Here is a 24,209-nt window from a genome sequence, read left to right as displayed (position 1 = left end):
ACCAAACCAAACATAAATCATAGCCTTATTGAAAATTACAGTCATTAACTTTGTTAAGTGACTTCCTCGCTTCCCCTTGGTTGAATTTCATTGCATGTCCTTTTAACGGTTTTCCAAATCCCAATTTTTATGAAATTTAACTTAAACATTAACATCCTTAATTCTTCACCTTATAGAATTAAACATATTAATTCATCACTTAACATAAATAAAATCCTAAGCCCATTAAGTATCTGCAAGCTGTTTCCGGTTAGTTTAACTTAACAAATTTAACTAAATAATCATTAAATTTATTCCATTCTTCCTGATATTCCTCCTCCTTCTGGTCGCGGACTCTTCCGGTTAGGTCGGCTAGCTCCGAAAAATCCATCATCTTCATCTGCCATTCTTCTACTGTTGGTAATTCTTGGGTTTTCCACTTTTTAGCTAACAAAATACGAGCAGCAGTTGTGGCATACAAAAATAATTTAACATCTTTCTTGGGCAATTCCAAACCTGCTATTCCAAATAATTGGAATAAAAGGGCTCCCTCTTCTCTGACCCACACTTCTCAACCCCCCCCCACTCCTTCCCCTCCAGTTCTCCCCCTCTCTCCCTCCCGCCCTCCTGCTGTCTCACTGAGGTCCTTCTCCTTTATCTTGGCTGGAACTGAGTAAACTTGCTGACGGAGATGAGCGATGGATGAGGCTGCTGGGGGCTGATGTAGCAGGGTGGTTTTCTGGCGCGAGGGAAAGGCGGCTGTTTGCTCAGCACAGTTGGGAGACAAAGGAAGGGCAAAGGCGCAGAAGGGGGGGGTGCTGAATCAAGAGGTTTGGGGGCTGCTGGGTTCGCGCTCCAGGCCTATATGCAGGGAACTGGCACTGCAGCTTTCCTACCGTTGACTCTTTCCTTTCTGCATCACTTTGGAGAAGGGGAATATTTCATTCCTCCTCCTGGAGTTGTTTTTATTTGTGTTCTCCTCTGCTGCATATCTGATGGATGGAGTTAATCTGCTGGATGTTTCTGCCCTAAGGATTTATGGAGGGCAGCCCACAGCACTCGGTGTTTTATGGGCGCCGTAGGATTGGCGTAGATGGCCTGCCTGTACTTCTCTGGAGCAGGAAAGGGTCCTTTCCGGTTCTCGATTGTTCGTGATACATTATTAATGCAAAGAACGTTTATCCTGAACCTAAGGACTGTGTGTGAGAGAGGGAAAGCAGCCTCTTCAAAGGGGCAGAAGAGTAGAGATAAATCACAGAATCATAGAGGTGTAGAGTTGGAAGGGACACCAAGAGTCATCTAGTCTAACCCCATGCATTTAGGAATCGCAGCTAATCTTTGTGCAAAACCTCCAGGCATTGGGAACCCAGCTGGCTGCTGAATGGGAGGATAGCATCTGGGCTCGGAGAAAAGGGCCTCCTATAGCTCAGTGGCAGAACACTTGCCTGATGAGGAGCGGTTGAAGGAGCTGGGTATGTTTAGCCTGGAAAAGAGGAGACTGAGAGGAGATAGGAGAGCCATCTTCATATACCCCAAGAGCTGCCCGCCCTCCCATGGAAGATGGAGCAAGCTTGTTTTCTCCTGCCCTGGAGGGTAGGACTTGAACCCATGGCTTCTCGTTACAAGAAAGGAGATCCCGACTCAATACCAGGAAGGACTTCCTGGCAGTAAGAGCTGCTCCACTGTGAAATGGACTCCCTTGGGAGGTCTCTCCTTCCTTGGAGGTTTTTAAGCAGTGGTTGGGTGGCCATCTGTCAAGGATGGTTTAGCTGAGAGTCCTGGATCGCAGGGGGTTGGACTAGATGACCCTCGGAGGTCCCTTCCGATTCTACGATTGTGTGATAAGCTAGCAGTGCCTAATCACCTCAACTCAAGAGAGGATATTGCAGAGTTAGGAAAAGGGCAACTAGAGGGATTAAGATGGTGGAGCACCTCCCCTCTTAAGAAAACCTGCAGCGCTTGGGAATATCTAGTTTAGAGAAAAGGCGCATAAGAAGCAGCCCCCCTCTCATAAAGCTAGAACTCATGGAAGCAGAATGCTGGAAGGTTCATGACAGATACAGAAAAGTCCTTATTCAAACAGCATATAGCCTGTGGAACTCACTGCCACTGGAGGCAGTGGATGGCTTTAAAAGAGGATTGGACAAATTCACGGAGGAGGAGGGCGCTATTGGTGGCCACTATCCAGAACAGCTCTGCTCTGCCTCTGCAATTGCTTGCTGGTTTCCCATTGGGGCATCTGGCCCCCCCCCCTGTGAGAGCAGGATACTGGATTGGATTGGCCTGATCCAGTGGTGTTGGTGGGGAGAGAAGCCTTCCTGGCTCCAAAGGCACAGGGGTGAATCTCTTCTTCCTGCTCCTGCAAAGCGAGTGTTGGAAAGTCCATGCCTGGCCTCCTGCTCAATTCCTTTCTTTCCCCTTCTTTCCTCTCCCTGAGTGGCTGCAACATCTGCAAATCAGCATGTGGCCCCCCTTCTTCCAAAAGATCCAGAGAATTCAGAGATGCCCTTACGGAGATGTCTGAGCGAAGAGTGTTCAGCGTGCACACTCTCAGGTCCGTGTAGGGAGAGAGGAATGGGGAAATATCAATTTTTCATTCAAAAGCCCTTCTGCCGCACTTCACGGTGGATTTGGTGCGCCATCAACCACTATATCACGAGTGGGGTTTTCAAAAAGAGGCAGCAGGGAAAGGCAAGGCAAGACGTGGCCTTAGAAATAGTGACTGATCTGTACAAACTGCACAGCTGTGGAAAAAAGAGATACAACAACAGGGAAGGCAGAGAAAAGCCACAATCCGTTGAGATATCTGCAGTTTTTGCTTCAGTTCATCCTTTGCTTGTGGCAGAGTATAAGTAAAGGGTAAAGGGACCCCTGACCCTTAGGTCCAGTCGCGGATGACTCTGGGGTTGTGGCGCTCATCTCGCTTTATTGGCCGAGGGAGCCAGCATACAGCTTCTGGGTCATGTGGCTAGCAGGGCTAAGCCGCTTCTGGCGAACCAGAGCAGCACACGAAACGCCGTTTACCTTCCCGTTGGTAAGCGGTCCCTATTTATCTACTTGCACCCAGGGGTGCTTTCGAACTGCTAGGTTGGCAGGAGCAGGGACCGAGCAACGGGAGCTCACCCCATCGCGGGGATTCGAACCACCGGCCTTCTGATCAGCAAGTCCTAGGCTCTGTGGTTTAACCCACAGCGCCACCCACGTCCCTATATATAGAAAGGAGCAAACCATTTGAGGGAGCAGGCTAGCAGGCCCATGACTTCCAGCATAGGCGCCTACACAACACAAAACACTGTTTCTGTATGTAGGTTTTATTTTATTTGTTTTTTCTCTTATATTTTGGAAATGTACATCCAGGTTTTTTTCCCTTTAATTTTTTTGGGGGGCCTCAAGAGAGTGGGGCCCTAAGCTAGAGGTTGTTTAGCTTATACATAAATCCAGCACTGAGGAGAGCTCGTGACCTTCTGAGGCCTCCCATTCTCTTGTTGGACAGCTGTCACCATGGGGAAGTTCTTCCTGACATTTGGTAATTGGAATCCCTTGGTCTGAGTCCTCCCCTCTGGAGCAGCAGAAGACAAAGTTGCTCCTTCTTCCAGGTGACAGGTCCTTCAGATGTTTGAAGATGGCTGTCATGCCTCCTGTCCGTCTCCTCCAGCTCCTTCAACTGTTCCTCCGACTCTGACTGCAAACTCGGGCGAGATGTGTGGCTTCCTGATGTGGAGATGGGCACACAGAATGTGCTCCCGCGTTAAATCCCCGCAAGGCCCAGGCGGAAATGACTCGCGCTCCCGAAATCCCTGATTAATAGTGTGTTACCACGATAATGCTGCGTCCCATCGTCATCTTGGAATGAATGACGGCCGGTTGCCTTATTAATCACTAAAGCTTTGGGTTCCATATGTGCAGATAAGCCCAGGAACGGACTCTGTGCTTTCTGGGCCAGGAAAGGCTGGCTGGCACCTCTCTCTCTCTCTGTGTGTGTGTTTATGGAAAGGGCTTTTCGTGGAAAACTCCTTTTTGTGAATTGCAGGACATGCAGCCTAGAATTGCCCATGCAGCCCTGTGGAACACCCTCCCATCAGATGTCAAAGAGAAAAACAGCTACCAGACTTTTAGAAGACATCTGAAGGCAGCCCTGTTTAGGGAAGTTTTTAATGTTTGATGGACTATTGTATTTTAGTATTTTGTTGGAAGCCTGTCACGGTCTGGTCTACGGGCAATCAAAGTCCTGGCTGAGGACGTCGGAACTGGGGGCAAGACGGCGGGGTGGGAGCAGGAACGAGAGTCCAGAAGCCAGGGGTCTGAGGTTCAGGTCAAGGGTCCGAGGGTCGAGAAGCAAGGAGTCAAGAAGCCAAGGTCCGGGGATCAGGAAGCAAGAAGCCAAACTCAGCAAGGCAGGAAATGTGTTGCTGTGGCAAAAAGCCAAAGGGAAATGCTGACCTTATATCCCTTCTGGCTCTAGCCACCAAGTGTAGTGAGTTACCAAGTGGCCTCACCTGTGTGGCCGCACCTTGCCTCCAGAACAAACTTAGGAAGGCCCCAGTCCTGCGAAGCCCTACTGGTCACAGGGCCCGGCTCCTGCACGCACTCCTGACAAAGCCGCCCAGAGTGGCTGGGGAAACCCAGCCAGATGGGAGGGGTATAATAATAATAATGATAATAATAATAATATCATACAAAGCTTGCGTTGTCCACCTGAGATTGTCGCTTCTGCCTCTTCCCTATCTCACCTTGGCAAACCCTTGGCCTCCATGTTTCTTGCTTAATGGAGGCCCCTGACTTTTGGCCAGGCTGCGCTTCCAGCATTCAGAAGAAAGGAGAGCTCTGCTTCTGGGTCCAGGTACCGTTTCCAGGCGGCTCCAGAGGGCAGGACCCAGAGCAGTGGGTTCAAATGACAAGGGAGGGGATTCCGACTCAACGTCAGGAAGGACTTTCTGAACCTAAGATCTTCTTTTGAGAGTGGAGTGGACTCCCTGGGGAGGTGGTGGACTTGCCTTCACTGGAGGAGGTCTTCAATCCATCGAATAAATGGAACCCGATATTCCAATGCAAATGCAACAAAATCAGTCTTTTGGCCAGAGCAAGGGCATGGAGAGTCCATTTCCATTGTCCAGTTGTCAAATTCCATATAGTATGTATATTTGAAAAAATGTACCCTATTTTTCCATGTGTAAGACGACCCCTCTTTCTTGAGCCCCAAATTAAGAAATAATTAATGGCAACATTCCATGTATAAGATGACCCCCAATTTTAAACTTTAAAAAATTGGGGGGGGGGAATATAGTCTTATACACGGGAAAATAGAGTATATACAAAAGAATATTATCTTCTGAAACTTTCAGCTCCTTGCAAAACTTAGGAATCTTTCTGTTCTGCCAGGCAAAGAGCTTTGTGTGGCTTGTGAAACTTGCCTTTGTTGACAGAAGCAATAATAATAATAATAATAATAATAATAATAATAATAATAATAATAATAATAAATCACTTGGCTGTCCTCTGAGACTTAACAAGGAAACAGATCTGCTTCTTGCTAAATTGCAGGGAGGCATTTAGCCATATCCAGTGCACAGTGGGGGGGGAGGGAGGGAAATTGGTTTCTGGGAGTTATTTTTTGCTACCCTCATTCTCCTGCGCTGTCTTTCTCTCCCTTTCTGCCGTGTAATTAGAGCGCTTCATCACGAAAAGCCATTCCTTTTAACGGCCCCATTTTTAATTTGCGTTCAGCCCCTCACCGCCCCCCCCCAACATGCTTGCACCCGAACTTGCCGGCAAGAGCCTGAGAGGCCCCTCGATGCTCCGCTGGAGGATTTGCTGCAGCAGCTCAGCAGATGGAGATTTGGGATGGGGGGGGTGCTGAATGGTGGATGATGCTGACATCACATCAGATGGCTTCGTTGCCGCTTTACATAGGTTCAGCTGGTGTTTTTGGCGTCTGCTCCCTTGTTCAACCTCTGCTTCTTAAACTTATCTTAACTAGTAATTAAATCAAGGCTTTTCTCACCCTGAAAACAGGGGTCATGGCCTGCGAGCGGCTGTTTCCTCCTTATCCTATTGCCCTCCTCCCTGCCCTGAAAAAGAGGAGATTTCCAGGATGGGCTATTTTGGAGGAAATTCCCCTGGGGGGGGGGTTCAAGTACAGTGGTACCTTGGGTTAAGTGGTACTTAACCCGTTCCAGAAGTCCGTTCTTAAACCAAAGCGTTCTTAAACCAAGGCATGCTTTCCTATAGCAGCAGGGAAATTTACAAATGGAACACAATAGGAAGCGGAACATGTTCTGCTTCCAAGGCAAAGTTTACAAACCAAAACACCTACTTCCGGGTTTGCAGCATTCTTAATCCAAGTTGTTCATAAACTAAGCTGTTCTTAAACCAAGGGACCACTGTACAGTGGTACCTTGGGTTAAGTACTTAATTCGTTCCGGAGGTCCGTTCTTAACTTGTTCTTAACTTGAAGTACCACTTTAGCTAACGGGGCCTCCTGCTGCTGCCGCGCCGCCAGAGCACGATTTCTGTTCTCATCCTGAAGCAAAGTTCTTAACCCGAGGTAATATTTCTGGGTTAGCGGAGTCTGTAACCTAAAGCGTATGTAACCTGAAGCGTATGTAACCCGAGGTACCACTGTACCCCAAAGTCCTAGTCAGTCAGACTTTATTCGGTAATGCATTCCTGGACATTGTCTGCAAGACCATTTCCATTAGGACACAAACTATATCACGGAATATATGTTATCTTTATCTGTTCACCTTCTGGCAACCCAGGACTTTGCCATCCCTCATCCAACCAGCTGCCCTTGAAAAGCAACTTTTGTTGTTGTTGTTTAGTTGTTTAGTCGTGTCCGCCTCTTTGTGACCCCCTGGACCAGAGCACGCCAGGCCCTCCTGTCTTCCACTGCCTCCCGCAGTTTGGTCAAACTCATGTTTGTAGCTTCGAGAACACTATCCAACCATCTCGCCCTCTGTCATCCCCTTCTCCTTGTGCCCTCCATCTTTCCCAACATCAGGGTCTTTTCCAGGGAGTCTTCTCTTCTCCTGAGGTGGCCAAAGTCTTGGAGCCTCAGCTTCAGGATCTGTCCTTCCAGGGAGCACTCAGGGCTGATTTCCTTCAGAATGGAGAGGTTTGTTCTTCTTGTAGTCCATGGGACTCTCAAGAGTCTCCTCCAGCACCAGAATTCAAAAGCATCCATTCTTTGGCGATCAGCCTTCTTTATGGTCCAGCTCTCACTGGGCTATTTTGGAGGAAATTCCCCGGGGGGGTCCAAGTACCCCAAAGTCCCAATCAGTCAGATTTCATTCAGTAATACATTCCTGGACACAATCTGCAAAACCGTTTCCATCAGGACACAGGCTATATAACGAAATATGTGTTATCTTCATCTGTTCATCTTCCGGCAACCCAGCACTTTGCCACCCCTCATCCAACCGCCGTCCTTGAAAAGCAACTTACTCAACCCATTTTTATTGCTATGCACCCGAACCCTCCTTGTACCCTACCTGGAGTTGTTTTTCACTTTAACAGCCAGCCGTTAGGCTCCTCTTCCTGCCGGTCTTGTGGTCAGGTCGTATTCTGGCATACGTGACGCCAGCCTCCCTTAATTCTGGGTCTAATGGAAAATCCAGCTTGGATTCGTAAGGTTCGGTGGAGTCCTGTTCATTTATATCGAACAACCTTGGGCTGCATCCTGCCTTCTGTCTCTTCTGGCACAAAGGCGGCAAACGCATCTTATTCATAAGCGATAAGGAAAATAAAGGGAGGCTGACTCATTTTGCATTGCCGGGTGATGTTACTGGAGATTCGCTTTGAGCAGACGTTGGTGGATAGAGAGCTAGGATTCTCCCCCCCCCCCAGCAGCTGCAGAAGGCCCCAGTTAGAGAACTTGGAGAGCTGCTGCCAGCCAGTGTGGGCAGCACTGAGGTAGATAGACCACAGCTTCCTAAATACCGTCTTGTCATAAGGTTGCCAGTGAGGGAGGGTGGACACAAAAGTTTTGGCCCTTGTGACTGCTAGCAGCTGACCCCCCTAATTTATTTATAGTACAGTGGTACCTTGGTTCTCAAACTTAATCCATTCCAGAAGTATGTTCCAAAACCAAAGCGTACCAAAACCAAGGCACACTTTCCCATAGAAAGTAATGCAAAATGGATTAATCCGTTTCAGACTTTTAAAAACAACCCCATAAGCAAAATAAAAAAATTCCTTCCAGTAGCACCTTAAAGACCAACTATGTTAGTTCTTGGTATGAGCTTTCGTGTGCATGCACACTTCTTCAGATACACACGAAAAGCTCATACCAAGAACTAACATAGTTGGTCTTTAAGGTGCTACTGGAAGGAATTTTTTTATTTTGACTATGGCAGACCAACACGGCTACCTATCTGTAACCCCATAAGCAGCAATTCAACATGAATTTTACTATCTAATGAGACCACTGAGCCATAAAGTGAAAGTAAGAATCAATGTACTGTACTATAAAATAAACAAGACAGTATTGTAGATGATAAAAATCAAAAATACTTTTTTTCCTTACCTGCACTGATGATAGTCATTGTTTGGATGGGGGGCTTTTATCCATTTCTTGAGTCACACAATCAATCAATCAGTAGCTGAACTGGGTTCCACACAGTCACAAACACAAATAAACTGAAAAAGCCTCAAAAACAAAAAAGCAAAATAAATGGCAAGAACAAAAGCGCCAGAGTTAATCCGTTCCAGAAGTCCAGAAACAATAGCCGAGAGCCACTTTGGACGTTCGGCTTCTGAAAAACATTCAAAACCCAGAGCACTTACTTCTGGGTTTTTGGCGTTTGGGAACCAAGGCGTTTGAGAAGCAAGGTACCACTGTACTTGAAAAAGCAAGCAAGCACCATGCTCTGTTTGTCCAAGGAAATGGACTCCCTCTGGGGGCAACAGACTCTCCTTCCTTGGAGGTTTTTGAACCGAGGTTGGATGGCCAAATATCAGGGATGAACTAGTTGGGATTCCTGCACTGCACGGGGTTGGACTAGATGACCCCGGGGGTCCCTTCCAACTCCAGGCGGTTTCTTCAATAAGTTTCCTGCAAATTGAACCATCTTCGTCCTTCCTCTCTTCCCCATGTGTTTGCGCACGAGAGAACGGAGGAATCCTCTTCCGAGACAAATATTTGTAATTATTGCAAAAAGAAGGCGCAGAGAAACACTGTCAGAATCGCTGGCATTTTGTTCTGACTAATTATATTCCCTTTCGCTGTTGGGGGGGGGGGGAGGGAAATGTTTGCTTTGGGAAAATTACTTTGTGTTTGAGAGAGGAGTTGACTGACACCAACACCATTATTTTAATTGTGATCCGCCATGCGTGCTGCTGCTGCTGCTCATCATTTCCATGCGTGCCGCTCATTTTCATATATTTTTTGAGATGTCTTTCTCGAGGCACTTGGTGGGGGGAGGACGATGCCGACGACGGACAGACACATTTATATCTGCATTTCACCATGTCCTCATAGCAACCCTGGGAGGTAGGCAGTGGTGATTGGACCCACGTTTAATGGCAGAGGAGGAATTCTCCTTCCTTGGAGGTCTTTAAGCAGAGCCTGGGCTCCCACGTGTTAGGGCAGACTTTCTCCACCTGTGGGTCCCCAAATGTTGTTGAACTACAACTCCCATCACCCCTAGCTAGCAAGGCCAGAGCTCAGGGATGATGGGAGTTGTAGTCCAACAACATCTGGGGAATAATAATAATAATAATAATAATAATAATAATAATAATAATAATATATTATTTATACCCCACACATCTGGCTGGGTTTCTCCAGCCACTTTGGGCGGCCTCCAACAGAGTATTAAAATACAGTGGTCTGTTAAACATTAAAAGCTTTCCTAAACAGGGCTGCTTTCAGATGTCTTCTAAAAGTCTGGTAGTTGTTCTTCTCTTTGACATCTGCTGGGAGCGTGTTCCACAGGGCGGGCGCCACCACCGAGAAGGCCCTCTGCCTGGTTCACAAGTTGAGAACTGATGTGTTAGGGGTTCTTTAGCTGTGATTCCTGCAATAATAATAATAATAATAATAATAATAATAATAATAATAATAATTTTATTCTTTATACACCACCCTTCGGGCTGGGTTTCCCCAGCCACTCTGGGTGGCTTATAGTACATTTTTTAAAAATTGCAGGGGGTCAGACTAGATGACCCCGGGGTCGCTTCCAACTGTACAATTCTGTGGTTCTGTGACCTCAGGGGGGTTGTGGACTCTCCTTCGTTGGAGGCTTTTAAGCAGAGGTCAGGTGGCCGCCTGTCAGCAGTTCTTGAGCTGAGATTCCCGCATTGCAGGCGGTTGGGCTAGATGACCCCGGGGTCCTTTCCAACCCAACAATTCTTTGATTCTATGATAATGACATATGTGGTTAGTTTTACACACACACACACCTCATACCCCTCTGTTGCTGGCTGATGGAAAATAACCGTTTGTGCCCCTGATGTGCCAGCCAGCCATTCCCCCTCCCCAGGACACTCCATTCCATACTTCCTACCAGTTTATCATATAAATGTTCCTTCTTCTCCAAATGATGCTGTGTATTCCGTGGCTGCTGAATTACTTCATCCCCATGAGCCTGATTTTTGAGGTGTTTCTCCCCTTATGGATTTGATCCTGTCAGCACTCCCCACTGGGAGGGCGTTCCACAGGGCGGGTGCCACCACCGAGAAGGCCCTCTGCCTGGTTCCCTGTAACCTCACTTCTCGCAATGAGGGAACTGCCAAAAGGCCCTTGAATCTGGACTTCAGTGTCTGGGCTGAACGATGGGGGAGGAGATGCTCCTTCAGGTATACTGGGCTGAAGCCGTTCAGTGCTTTAAAGGTCAGCACCAACACTTTACTGAGCAAACTGGACAAAAAAAGGGTATAATTTGGGGAGAAAGGGAATCGAGAGGACCTGTCTTTCTTAATTAAGGCCTTGTTCATGGCAGGGAAATATTCTACCAAACACACTCGGCGCTACACAGCGAATCAGAGCACATGGTCAGAGTGCTGGACTAGGACCTGGGAGAGATGAGGGTTCAAATCCTGCTTGATCATGAAACTCACTGGGTGACCTTGGGCCAGTCACTCACTGTCAGCCCAGCCAACCTCACAGGGTTGTCGCGGGGATTGAATGAGGGATTGAATGAACCCTGAGCTCCTTGGAGGAAAAGGTGGGGTATAAATCCAATAAAACAATAACAAAAATCAATGTTACCTCACTAGAGTCCATCCCTTACTAAATGGTTGCTAAGCAACCCCTCCACTCCTTGGGTTCTGAGCTCAGAATTAACCACTAAGTTACACACTGGATGATCCCTGCTGCTGCAAAGATTTAAGCGTTTTCACCTGCATGGCATTTTAAAATAGAGCTAATATAAGCAAAGGGGCGCTGGTGGTGCTGTGGGTTAAACCACAGAGCCTAGGACTTGCTGATCAGAAGGTCAGCGGTTCGAATCCCCGCGATGGGGTGAGCTCCCGTTGCTCGGTCCCCGCTCCTGCCAACCTAGCAGTTCGAAAGCACGTCAAAGTGCAAGTAGATAAATAGGTACCACTTCAGCGGGAAGGTAAACGGCGTTTCCGTGCGCTGCTCTGGTTCGCCAGAAGTGGCTTAGTCATGCTGGCCACATGACCTGGAAGCTGTACGCCGGCTCCCTCGGCCAATAAAGCGAGATGAGCGCTGCAACCCCAGAGTCGTTCACGACTGGGCCTAATGGTCAGGGGTCCCTTTACCTTTAATATAAGAAAATATAAGCCCCTGCCCCAAACAGCTTACAGTCTGGAAGAAACAATGGCTGGGGGTGGGGCATGGGGACAGCAGCGGCAGGAAGGGAGAGGTCAGCACAAAAAAAGGATGAATGAGCCTTGGTAGGCAGGAGAGCACTTCGCCCGGTGGAGGGAACGCATTTCCTCCACAACATAATCATTACCTTGATGGAAGATGTCTGCGCTGACTCTCCGTAATAGCTGAGTAACAGCTGCTCTGCATTAGGAGAGATGTTCGGATTCTGTCTCGCCAGCCATGGATCAAACTGAGTTTCGGAGCACGTCAGGAGGGCAGCAGAGGGAGAGAGAGGTCAAGTAGCTAGCCTTGGACTGGGGGGGGGGGCAGGGAGTATTTGTCCTCCTCTCTCACACACTGGCTGGTCTTCCAGAGCATCACTAGAGAGGAATCACACCAGGCCTTTGCAGAGATGGCAGGCCAATTGCTGGTAACTTCCTTCCTTCCTTCCTTCCTTCCTTCCTTCCTTCCTTCCTTCCTTCCTTCCTTCCTTCCATCCATCAATATACTTCCTCCTTTTCTGCCTGCCTCCCTCCCTTTCTCCTTCTTCTTTGCAAACCCTCCAGAAACCTCAATTCTGCTGCATTGCTTGAGCAAAGTAAACAAACCTCATGCAATTGCCGGGCTTATATTTTCTTGTCCCTTGCTTCTGCCTGCTAGGTAGTCTTTGTTTTGGCTTCCAATGAGGAGAGGACAGCAGAGCAAGAGGGAGCAGCGTCCCACGGCTGACAGGCATCCGAGGAGAATCTCCCTGCCTTTCTGCCCCCTCCCCAGTGCTATCATTCAAGCATTCAGTCGCTGAGGTGATGCCTTTTTTCTTGGTGAAAAAGCACTTCCCGCTCCCAAATGAAAATGAGCAGAGCTGTGTGCAATCCGGCTCTGTAGCTGAATATCACACCGAAGCCTCAGGAGCTGCATTGTACAATCAAAGCACGGTAGGGGTGGAAGGGACCCTGGTGGTCATCTAGTCCAACCCCTTGCAATGCAATGATCGCAGCTGAAGAATCCACAAACATCAGTCTGCTTTAGCCTTGTGGTCCTTACAATGCCACCTCAACCGTCTTCCACCTGCCAGTATCGTCCAGCTTCTGCCAGGTCCATCACTAGTCTGCTTCTAACTGTGGATGTCAGCTGCCCTCAAGCTGTGAACCCAGTCAGCAAGTGAATCATAGAATCGCAGGGTTGGAAAGGAAACCCCAAATATCATCTAGTCCACCCCCCTGCTGGCACTGGTGTGGGTGGTGAAATGGCTGTTTGCAAATCCTTTCTTTGTGCAGAGGTTGACCAGGAGGTGCGAAAGAGCCTTTGGGTTCCATCTGCCTCCGCAGGTCTGTCCTTGGTAGCCCCGCTCCTTTCCACATCTCTGGGGTGGATCAAGGCCCCCTTATTCAAACTGTTGCCAACACGAGAGCCAGTGTGGTGTAGTGGTTCAGAGTGGTGGGCTCGTAATCTGGGGAACCGGGTTCGCGTCTCCGCTCCTCCACATGCAGCTGCTGGGTGACCTTGGGCTACTCACACTTCTCTGAAGTCTCTCAGCCCCACTCACCTCACAGAGTGTTTGTTGTGGGGGAGGAAGGGAAAGGAGAATGTTAGCCGCTTTGAGACTCCTTCGGGTAGTGATAAAGCAGGATATCAAATCCAAACTCTTCTTCTTCTACTACTGATAGTCCTCTCCTCCATGAATTGGACTAATCCTCTTTGAAAGCCATTCAGGTTGGTGGCCACTGATGCCTCCTGCAGGAGGGAGTTCCATGGATTAACAATGTGCTGTGTGAAGAAGAAGAAGAAGAAGAAGAAGAAGAAGAAGAAGAAGAAGAAGAAGAAGAAGAAGAAGGGTTTTCAGAAGACACGTGTGCCTGTTTTCAGGCTACGGGTTTGACCAGTGCACAGCTGGGCTTTGGCCCATTTGCTCCCTGCTTGCTGACAGCGCTGTGTGGACTTAGGAACTGCCTAGCGCGGCACGCTGCCTAATTGGAGCGGAGAGGAAGCATTTTAGCTCAGAGTGCAGAGCATCGAATTACCTGCTAAGTTGCCTGAAATCGCATGGCCGCCTTTCAGGACACAAAATGTCACCTATGCAGGAAATACCGAGAAAACCAGGCATGTCTCATCTTGAATGCCACCCCTTCTCCTACCTGGCGCCATCCAGACGGTGGGGGCTGGTGGGAACTATAGTTTCCATTTGTCTGTGCTTTGTCCAGATGCCATTGTTCCTTTCCAGTTGGTGAGAGACCCCAGGAGTCACTTAGCCAGCTTTTGCTTTCCTTGGAATGAAAGTCAGCAGAGCCAGTGATGTTTTCAGGATATATGGTTCTTTTTACACATGTATACAACCCGAGCATAGGATGGAGGGGTTCACAGCATTAACACCCCAACAGATCTTGCTTCTCACAGCTTTGAATCCGGCACAAAGCAAGCAGGTCTCTCTGCCTCCAGTGCCCAGCCTGCTTCCAGCTCAGCTCACACACAACTCTCAGATTCTTGCTCTCCTACCTAGCAGATAGGTGAGAGACCCCAGGAGTCCCAGGCCCTAGCCATTAGCCTGGAGGGTCCCATCACTTAGCTGGAGCTCTTGCAACCTGGCTCATTCTTCTGGGCTGCTGATGAGGATATCCAAATGGTCAGCCAAGGTCACTGTCTTAGAAAGAAACTTACTGCATTTTGCGCTCTATAAGACGCACCAGACCACAAGACGCACCTAGTTTTTGGAGGAGGAAAACAAGAAAAAAAATATTCTGAATCTCAGAAGCCAGAACAGCAAGAGGGATCACTGCGCGGTGAAAGCAGCAATCCCTCTTGCTGTTCTGGCTTCTGGGATAGCTGCACAGCCTGCATTCGCTCCATAAGACGCACACACATTTCCCCTTACTTTTTAGGAGGGAAAAAGTGAGTCTTATAGAGCAAAAAATACGGTACCTGACCACTTCAGGGTACAGGGCCGGAAAACTGGGAGGGATTTGGGGCATATTCTAGGCTGACCATCCTCCCAAAAACCCGCAACGGGTAGTTGCTATATTTTTCCAAACCTCAGTGAACTTACTATCTGTGAAATGGAAATAGTTAGGATTCCACAAGGTCCAGCGGAAACCCATAATTCAGGTGGCTTAAAAAGAAGATGAAAAAGAATTGGACAATTTGGAGAAGATATTTGGACATGGTATGGAGAAAGTAGATAAGACAAATGTTTTCACTAGGTTGACAAGTCACTAGGGGACAAGTTCATGGCAGATACAGGCCTGTCAGTGGCTATTATGCTGGCAAGAGGCTTTCTACCTCGGAATAATGTATTCTTGGCACATACCACTGGGGTGGGTGGCAGCGACAGTTGCCGTCATGCCCTGCTTTTCCCTGGGGGCATCTGGTTGGGTGCTGAGCTGAAACATGGTTCTGAATTACCCTCTGATCTATCAGGGCTCTTCTGCGTTCCCTCCAGCATTTAAAGAAGGTTTTCCACAGATGATGGTGTTTTGGGTTGCAGAAGCAAAGCCTCTCTCCCGCCCTCTCTGCTGCGTTTTCCACTCCAACGCAGCCCTGGCAGGGAAGCAGGCCTTCAGCATCTCCCTTCCAAGCCTGCTCCAGAACCTCTTATTCTCCCGAGGCCTCAATTAACATTGCACACCGCAGTGGCCCTCTTCCCTCTCTGCACGAAGGAACGCTCTCCTCTGCTGGATGACAGAGAAAGAGCGGCGAGCTGTTAAACTTTGTGCAGCAAACCCTAGACTTTTTAACGATGCCTCTGGGCCTCCATTCATCACCAGGGTGGATGTCGCAGCCGGCAGAGGATGAGTCCTTTATGACTCCACCGCACGGGCTCCCACAGCATGCCTCGTTCAGCCAATGGCACCCGGGGCCTGAAAGGAGGAGCCCTGGGAGTCTAACGCAGGCGATGGCTGCATCTGGAGATGTTGGTGTGTCTGGTGGGGATAGATGGAGTTGGGGCAGGGAAGAGGGACAATGGCTTGGGAATCGTTCACTCTCAGCCTAACCTACCTCACAGGGTTGTTGTGAGGTTGAAGCAGGGAGGAGGAGATATTATGTACGCCACCTCAAGCTCTTTGAAGGAAAGGTGAAGGACTGGTGAGAGCCAGTGTGGTGTAGTGGTTCAGAGTGGTGGACTTGTAATCTGGGGAACCGGGTTCGCTTCCCCGCTCCTCCACCTGCAGCTGCTGGGTGACCTTGGGCCAGTCACACTTCTTGAAGTCTCTCAGCCCCACTCACCTCACAGAGTGTTTGTTGAGAGGGAGGAAGGGAAAGGAGATTGTTAGCCGCTTTGAGACTCCTTAGGGTAGTGATGAAGTGGGATATCAAATCCAAACTCTATAAATGCAATCAGTCAATCAATAAACTCATACATCTATTATCTACTCCGAGGGATGCGGGTGGCGCTGTGGTCTAAACAAGGGGTCAGCAAACTTTTTCAGCAGGGGGCCGGTCCACTGTCCCTCAGACCTTGGGGGGGGGGCAGACTATATTTTTTGGGGAAAAAAATGAACGAATTTCTATGCCCCACAAATAACCCAGAGATGCATTTTAAATCAAAGCACACATTCTACTCATGAAAAATAACACTGATTCCCGGACTGTCTGCAGGCCGGATTTAGGAGGAGATTGGGCCGGATCCGGCCCCCGGGCGGGCCTTAGTTTGCCTACCCATGGTCTAAACCACTGAGCCTCTTTGGCTTGCAGATCGGAGGGTCGGCGGTTCGAATCCCCACAGTGGGGTGAGCTCCCGTTGCTCTGTCCTAGCTCCTGCTGACCTAGCAGTTCGAAAGCACACTAGTGCAAGTAGATAAATAGGTATGGCTGTGGCAAGAAGGTAAACTGCATTTCCATGCGCTCTGGCACTTGTCACGGTCCTCCATGCACCAGAATTGGTTTAGTCCTGCTAGCCACATGACCCGGAAAAAATAATAATAATAATAATAATAATAATAATACTTTATTATTTGTACCCCACCCAAGCTGTCTGTGGACAAACAGCGGCTCCCTTGGCCTGAAAGCGAGATGAGCGCCACAACCCCATAGTCTCCTTTAAAAAAAAAAAAAAGGATATTTATTAAAAGTTTAATAGTTACAGAAAAAAAAGAAGAAAACAGTAAAAAGTTCACAATACATCAAAAATAAAGAGAAAAACAAACAAACAAAAGAACAATACAACAAAACAACAAGAAAAGCAAAAACATTCAAAAAACACATCCAATATCTCTATATCTCTACCTTTCATTTACTTGTATCATCGACCTCCTCACACCTCCCTTTTTTGTATTCTTGTTCAATTAGCTATTTCAGCAAATCCTTTCCATCTTTCTCAATTTTTGTTCTATAATTTATCTTAACACAATCTGACCTTAAATTTTACACTTTGGCCCATTAACAATCTATTTGTATTTAGTTCTTTATAACATTTCTGCTAAAACCATGTAACTTCATTCCGGCATCCTTCTAACATTCATTAATTTTACAATATTTCTGTAAATATACTTTGAATTTCTTCCAATCTTCTTCCACCGACTCTTCTCCCTGGTCTCGGATTCTGCCAGTCATTTCCACCAATTCCATGTAGTCCATCAGCTTCATCTGCCATTCTTCCAGAGTGGGTAAATCTTGTGTCTTCCAGTGCTTTGCGATGAGTATTCTTGCTGCTGTTGTAGCATACATAAAAAAAGTTCTATCCTTCTTTGGCACCTATTGGCCGACTATGCCCAGGAGAAAGGCCTCTGGTTTCTTCAGGAAGGTATATTTAAATACCTTTTTCATTTCATTATAAATCATCTCCCAGAAGTTCTTAATCTTTGGGCACGTCCACCAAAGGTGAAATAATGTACCTTCCATTTCTTTACATTTCCAACATTTGTTATTGGGCAAATGATAGATTTTTGCAAGCTTGACTGGGGTCATGTACCACCTGTATATCATTTTCATAATATTCTCTCTTAAGGCATTACATGCCGTAAACTTCATACCTGTGGTCCATAACTATTCCCAGTCAGCCATCATAATATTATGTCCAACATCTTGTGCCCATTTAATCATAGCAGATTTCACCGTTTCATCCTGAGTATTCCATTTCAACAGCAAGTTATGCATTCTTGACAAATTCTTAACTTTGGGGTCTAATAATTCTGTTTCCAATTTTGATTTTTCCACCTGGAAGCCTAATTTTTTGTCCAAATTATATGCCTCCATTATTTGATAATAATGGAGCCAGTCTCGCACTCTGTTTTTTAATTTTTCAAAGCTCTGCAGTTTTAGTCTATCTCCCTCTTGCTCCAGAATTTCCCAATACACAACCCCATAGTCTCCTTTGACTGGGCTTAACCATCCAGGGGTCCTTTACCTTTTCCTATCTACTCAGAAGTAAGTATGGCCACTAACGTTTAAACGAGGACTGGGCCAATTCATGGAGGAGGAGGAGGCTATGAATGGCTACCAGTCACGATGGCTCTGCTCTGCTTACAGGGTCAAAGGCAGCCATGCTTCTGAAAACCAGCTGCAGGAAACCACAGGAGGGGAGTGTCACTGTTGCAACCCTGCTTGTGGGTTTCTCTTGGGGGTATCTGGGTGAGTCACTGTGAGAAGAGGAGGCTGGGCTTGTTGGGTCCCCTTTGGCCTGATCCAGAAGGCTCATCGGAGGTTCTCGGGACTTGAGCACAGAACCTCCTGGCCTGCCAAGTGGCTGGGAGCTGGGTCCGTAGTTCAATGACGGGGGAAGCCTATGCTTGGCATGTAGAAGGTTTCAGCCCCTGCTCACACCTCCAGTTCAGAAACGGATCCGCTGCGAGTGGCAGGAGAGAGGAAGAATTTGTTGTGCTCTGGCTGAAGAGAGGAACGGTGGTGGTTCTACGTTGCTCCTCTCAAATCCTCTGTCTTCCTTGTGCTCGGATTCCGGCATGGCCAGGGGTTGGGATGGATGACCCTCGGGGTCCCTTCCAATTCTGTGTTTCTGAAACAAGGGTAGGGAGCAATTGAGACCCTTCTGGCTGAGGTAGATGGTCTAATAAGGAAGCTCCCTATGTTCTTTTTAAGGGAAGGTGCAACTGGGGAGGCAGTCACAGCGAGGTTTCCTTCCGGAGGGCAGGACAGCTCTCAAAAGAGAGAAAAGGAAGGGATGGTGTTTCTCTGAGAGGTCCGGCAGTCTTGGCGCCCCCATGGCCAGCTATTTCAAACCCTGAAATTGTTATTCTGCTGATACAGAAACCTAGCAAAATATCCCCGTCCTTTAATGGGATGCAAGCGCACCGCCATTCCTCCTGCCTGCCCTTTTCATTTCCTAAAGCACTCTCCCTTTTTGCTGATGGTTTGCAGGACCAGGGGAACAATTCAATACGTTTTTAATAACTTCCCTCCTCCCTAAAGTAAGTCAAATGAATTGTGCTTTTTTTAAAAAAATGGCATACTGAGGTTTTTTTTAAAGAGCATTATTGTCTTAATCGGGCTTTGCATCTGCATGCACTTAGTACTGAAAATTACAGATTGCTTTTAATAATTGCAATGAAGGAGAATAAAGTGGATTCCGTGATTAACCTTTTCCTTGGTCTGTTCTGATGCTGCCTGTTTAAGAATCTCCAGAATGCGCTTTTATGAACAGGCAGTTACCCTGATAGCTTGCTTTGGTACCATTTAGTCTGTGCTGGTAGCCACTGAGCAGCCAAGAAAATGCAAAGAAAGAAAGAAAGAAAGAAAGAAAGAAAGAAAGAAAGAAAGAAAGAAAGAAAAAGTCAATGCCCTTAGCATTCTTTAGCATCTCCCAGCCCAGTCAGTCCTAGTGGAAACCACTGTAAATGAGTTTGTCGAGATCTAGAAACTGGTTCAGTCATTTTCTTCTAGGTTTCCTTCTGAGCCGTTGCAAATTTCACTTGGCCGTGTTTAAGTCTTGTCTGCCGTGTTTAAGTCTTGTCCTCAGCTCACGACCCCTTTTAATTTCTCTGCCTCCTCCCAATGTCGGAGGGCCTGTGAATGAAGCAATGATGCCTTTCTTTAGGGGGGGGGGTCACTCCACCCCCTTGACCATAGGGGTGGCCCTTTCCTGAACCTTTTGCAAAATTCAGGACAGGTTGACAAAAGTACATATTCATATGATACGATACGATATGATACAATAATCTTTATTGTCATTGTCCCATACAGAACAACAAAATTCAAAAAATCTACATAAGACCTTCAAAACCAACAAGCCAGCTATCCCAGCCTGGTTAGCCCCCTAAAAACTCTGATACCCCATAATTAAATACAATATACTCCCATAGAGACTACCTTACACAGCGTTTAAAACCAAAATCACATTTGGATAGAAACTGTTTCTCAGGTGGCTAGTCTTAGTCTTTATAACCCTGTACCTTCTTCCAGAAGGCAGAGGCTGAAAGAGATCATTTCTGGGGTGCGCACTATCCTGCACTATCTCTGCAGCTTTCTTATGGCACCTGGAAGCATAGATTTGATCCAAGGTGGGAAGAGTGCACCCAGTTATTCTCTCCGCAGTCTTTACAACCCTGGACAGCATTGTTTTTCCCCTGACGGTGCAGCTCCCAAACCACACACAGACCATAAGTTAATACGCTCTCCACAGTACAATGGTGAAATGCCATCAGCAGGTCCTTCTGGAGGATTCTCAGAAAATATAACCTTTGCTGTGCCCTCTTCATCAGGTCTTTACTGTCCCCCCCCCCCCGTTAGGTCATAGTTAAACATAGTTAAGCATAGTTAAACAACCCATAGTTAAACTATGAAACCTGCCACCAGGTTATGTCAGATTTTAAAAGATAGCACAAGGCAGGGAGGAAGAGGGTAGGGAAAATGCTTCCTTCCTCTCTTGTAACACTCAAACTCATGGGCTTTGAATGAAGCTGAATGTTGGAACAATCCAGGACAGAGAAAAGAAAGTTCTTCAGGCAGCTCATAGTTAAACTGTGGAACTCCCTGCCACACGAAGCACTCATGGCCACCAACCAAGATTGCTATAATGAGAATTGGACAATTTCATGGATGAGGAGAGGTCTGTTGATGGCTCCTAGCCAGGATTGCTCTGCTCTGCCTCCACAGTCAGAGGCAGCAAAGCTTCTGAATCCCAGGTGCTGGAAACTATGGGAGGGGAGAGTGGGCTTGTGTTCGAATCCTGTTTGTGGGTTTCCCTTTGGAGCACCTGGTTGGCCCCTGTGAGAACAGGATGCTGGACTAGATTAGGCCCCCTTTGGCCTGATCCAGCAGCTCTTCTTAGGGTCTTACATTCTCCAATATCATTTTTGAGGTGAGGTGGTCGGGAGTACTCCAAATGCGGTTGCACTATAGAGTTTTGTAACGGCGTTGCTTCTTTCTGTGGAATTGAATTGCCATCATTTGCAAGGAAAGTTCCTTAAAAGGATAATCGACTGTGAACCCCCCAAATTGGGATACCCTCCAAACCTGTGCCGAAGCCTTGCAGTTGTTTTGCGACGTTTTGCAGCGAAATCCCAGTGTTTTGCAGCGCCCCACAAACTGAGCAATTGATACACCGAACACCCCAAAATCCAACAGTGTCCAAATCATTTCAAACCAGTGCTAAACTCTGGCAATAGTTTTGCAGCGAAAACCCCATATTTTGCAGCATCCCACAAACTTAGTAATTGCTACTCAAACCTAGGGCCGTAGGTATAAAATAAAATAATAAAACTGGCCGATCTTCAATACCTTGATGGAGAACGTGGATGAATCTATGCTGGGTTATCATAGCAGAGGGCCTTCTCGGTGGTGGCACCTGCCCTGTGGAACGCCCTCCCACCAGATGTCAAAGAGAACAACAACTACCAGACTTTTAGAAGACATCTGAAGGCAGCCCTGGTTAGGGAAGCTTTTAGTGTTTGATGTATTGCAGTATTTTAATTTTTTGGGGGGAGCCGCCCAGAGTGGCTGGGGAAGCCCAGCCAGATGGGCGGGGTATTAATAATAATAATAATAATAATAATAATAATAATAATAATAATCGCTCCCAGGGTCTCAGGCAGTCAGAGGGGCATTTCCTGTTCCTGGAAATCCATTTTTGTTGGAGATGCCTGGAACTGAAGCTGGGGCCTTCTGCAGGCAGGACACCTGTCCTCTCAGGTGTAAGGTGCTAGATGTGACTCTCCCATTGGGGAACTTGCCAGTAATTAATTCACACCACTCTTATAATGTGCAAAGTGGTTTTGTGTACTGGCTCCAAACAAAGAAATCTTCCTTTCCTTTCCTTTCCTTTCCTTTCCTTTCCTTTCCTTTCCTTTCCTTTCCTTTCCTTTCCTTTCCTTTCCTTTCCTTTCCTTTCCTTTCCTTTCCTTTCCTTTCCTTTCCTTTCCTTTGTTGTTGTTGTTTTTGAAAGGCTGCTGTCACAAACGCGACCTACAAATGCTCCCCCTCCTCCCTTTTAAGAGGTTATTCTGAAATTAGCACTTGGATGAGTCTTCCTTCCTTATTCTAATTATTGCTACAGTTCTGTGAAAGCCAGGGCTGCGCTCAGACTAGAGCCAGGATTCCACCGAAGGAGAGGAAGCATCTTGGAACAGATTAGGATGTCCTCCCATTTATAATATTGGTGCAATCACATTTGTCAGGCAACAGCCCAGGTTTTTGCAGAATGTGGGGGAGATAGTGTGTCTGAGGACACCTCCTTGCGGAAGTTACGCAAGCCAGGGACGTAGAATCATAGCACCCTTGGAAGGGATCCCAAAGGTCATCTAGCCCAACCCTGAGCTCTGTGCTTGGGTGGCGGTGGACCACCTGGGAACACCCTCCGCCAAATGCTGCCTTCAGATCCATCGTGGAAGGAAGGCCAAATATCTATATCACCCGTCTCCTTCTGCATTGCAAGTTCCGCTGTTGAACTCTCACTCAAAACGTTATTCCTTACCTTTCTCGCCCTGATCTGGCCACAGTGATCCATGCAACGGTCTCCTCCAGGCTTGATTATTGTAACTCGCTCTACACGGGGCTGCCCTTGAAGGTGACTCAGAAACTCCAGCGGGTGCAGAATGCCACAGTGAGGCTCCTTACGGGGTCCTTGCCGCGGGATCACGTTCACCCAGTGCTTTACCAACTGCACTGGCTCCTGGTGGAGTACAGGGTCAGGTTTAAGGTGCTGGTTTTGACCTTTCAAGCCCTATGCTTGACCTTTTCAAGCCCTTTGACCTTTCAAGCCCTATGCAGCCTAGGACCCACGTACCTATGGGTCTCTCCTGGTATGTCCCACGGAGGACCTTAAGGTCCATAAATGACAACACCTTGGAGGTCCCAAGTCACAAGGTGGTTAGATTGGTTTCAACTAGGGCCAGGGCCTTTTCAGTACTGGCCCCGACTTGGTGGAACGCTCTGTCCCAAGAGACCAGGGCCCTGCGGGACTTGACATCTTTCTGCAGGGCCTGCAGGACAGAGCTGTTCTGCCTGGCCTTTGGTTTGGACTCAGTCTGACCCTTATGTCTTCCCTCTCCTTACGGTTTTGATCTATGGGCTACTTTTAAAATGAGGCTGCTTTTTAAGTTGCATTTTAACCTGTATTTTTAATTGGGTTGTTTTGTTTTTTGTTTTGTGCCCCCCCATTATGTTTCTATTGTATTTTTACTGGTGTTAACCACCCTGAGCCCAGTGCTGGCTGGGGAGGGCAGGGTATAAATAATTTATTATTATTATTACTATTATTATTATTATTATTATTATTATTATTATTATTATTATTATTATTCCTATGGTTTAGTCAGAATCTCCTTCCTTGTAACTTGAATCTGCTGGTTTAGGTCCTCTCCTCTGGAGCAGTGGGAAACCAGTTTGCTCCATCCTCCATCTGACAGCCCTCTCAGTCTTCTCTTTCTCTGGCTAAACATACCCAGCTCCTTGGTTTCCAGACCCTTGATCATCTTGGTTGCCCTTTTCTGCACACGTTCTAGCTTGCCAATATCCTTGTTAAATTTTGGTGCTCAGAACTGGACACTGGACTCCAGGTGTGGTCTGACCAGGGCAGAATAGAGTCGTACTGTGACAGGCTCATCTCAGCTATCTGCCAATCTCCCATTCCCACCACCCTTCTGAGTAATACCCCTCCCCACCTTCTCACTATATAGAAGGATCTGGCAACTTCTGTTTCAGTGTATCTGAAGAAGTGTGCATGCACACGAAAGCTCATACCAAGAACTAACTTAGTTGGTCTTTAAGGTGCTACTGGAAGGAATTTTTTTATTTTGACTATGGCAGACCAACACGGCTACCTATCTGTAACTGTGACTTCCCTTGATCTGGACACTAGACTTCTGTGGATGCAGCCTAGAATAGCGTTAGCTTTTTTTGCTGCTGCATCACGCTGTTGACTCATCTTCAGCTTGTGGTCCACCAAGATCCCTAGATCCTTTCCACATGTCCTGCTAGTGAGGCTCCTTGGAATAAAGATCCACTGAGTAGCGCCAGGGAGTGGGGGACAAGGCTCCATAGCTTGTGCAACCAAGCAGGGGACATTGTTCCGCTT

The 24,209-nt window shown here is 47.4% G+C and overlaps 1 protein-coding gene across 1 annotated transcript in view; it reads left to right on the top strand.

Moving 5' to 3' along the window:
* FGF12 (fibroblast growth factor 12) overlaps positions 1-24,209 on the top strand; it is a 214,658-nt gene that overhangs the window by 7,890 nt on the left and 182,559 nt on the right. The gene's annotated exons all lie outside the window — the stretch shown is intronic.

This window comes from Podarcis liolepis, assembly GCF_965112155.1.
Source record: "Podarcis liolepis genome assembly, chromosome: 5".
Lineage (NCBI taxonomy): Eukaryota > Metazoa > Chordata > Lepidosauria > Squamata > Lacertidae > Podarcis > Podarcis liolepis.
This window is presented reverse-complemented; position numbering and strand designations above follow the sequence as displayed.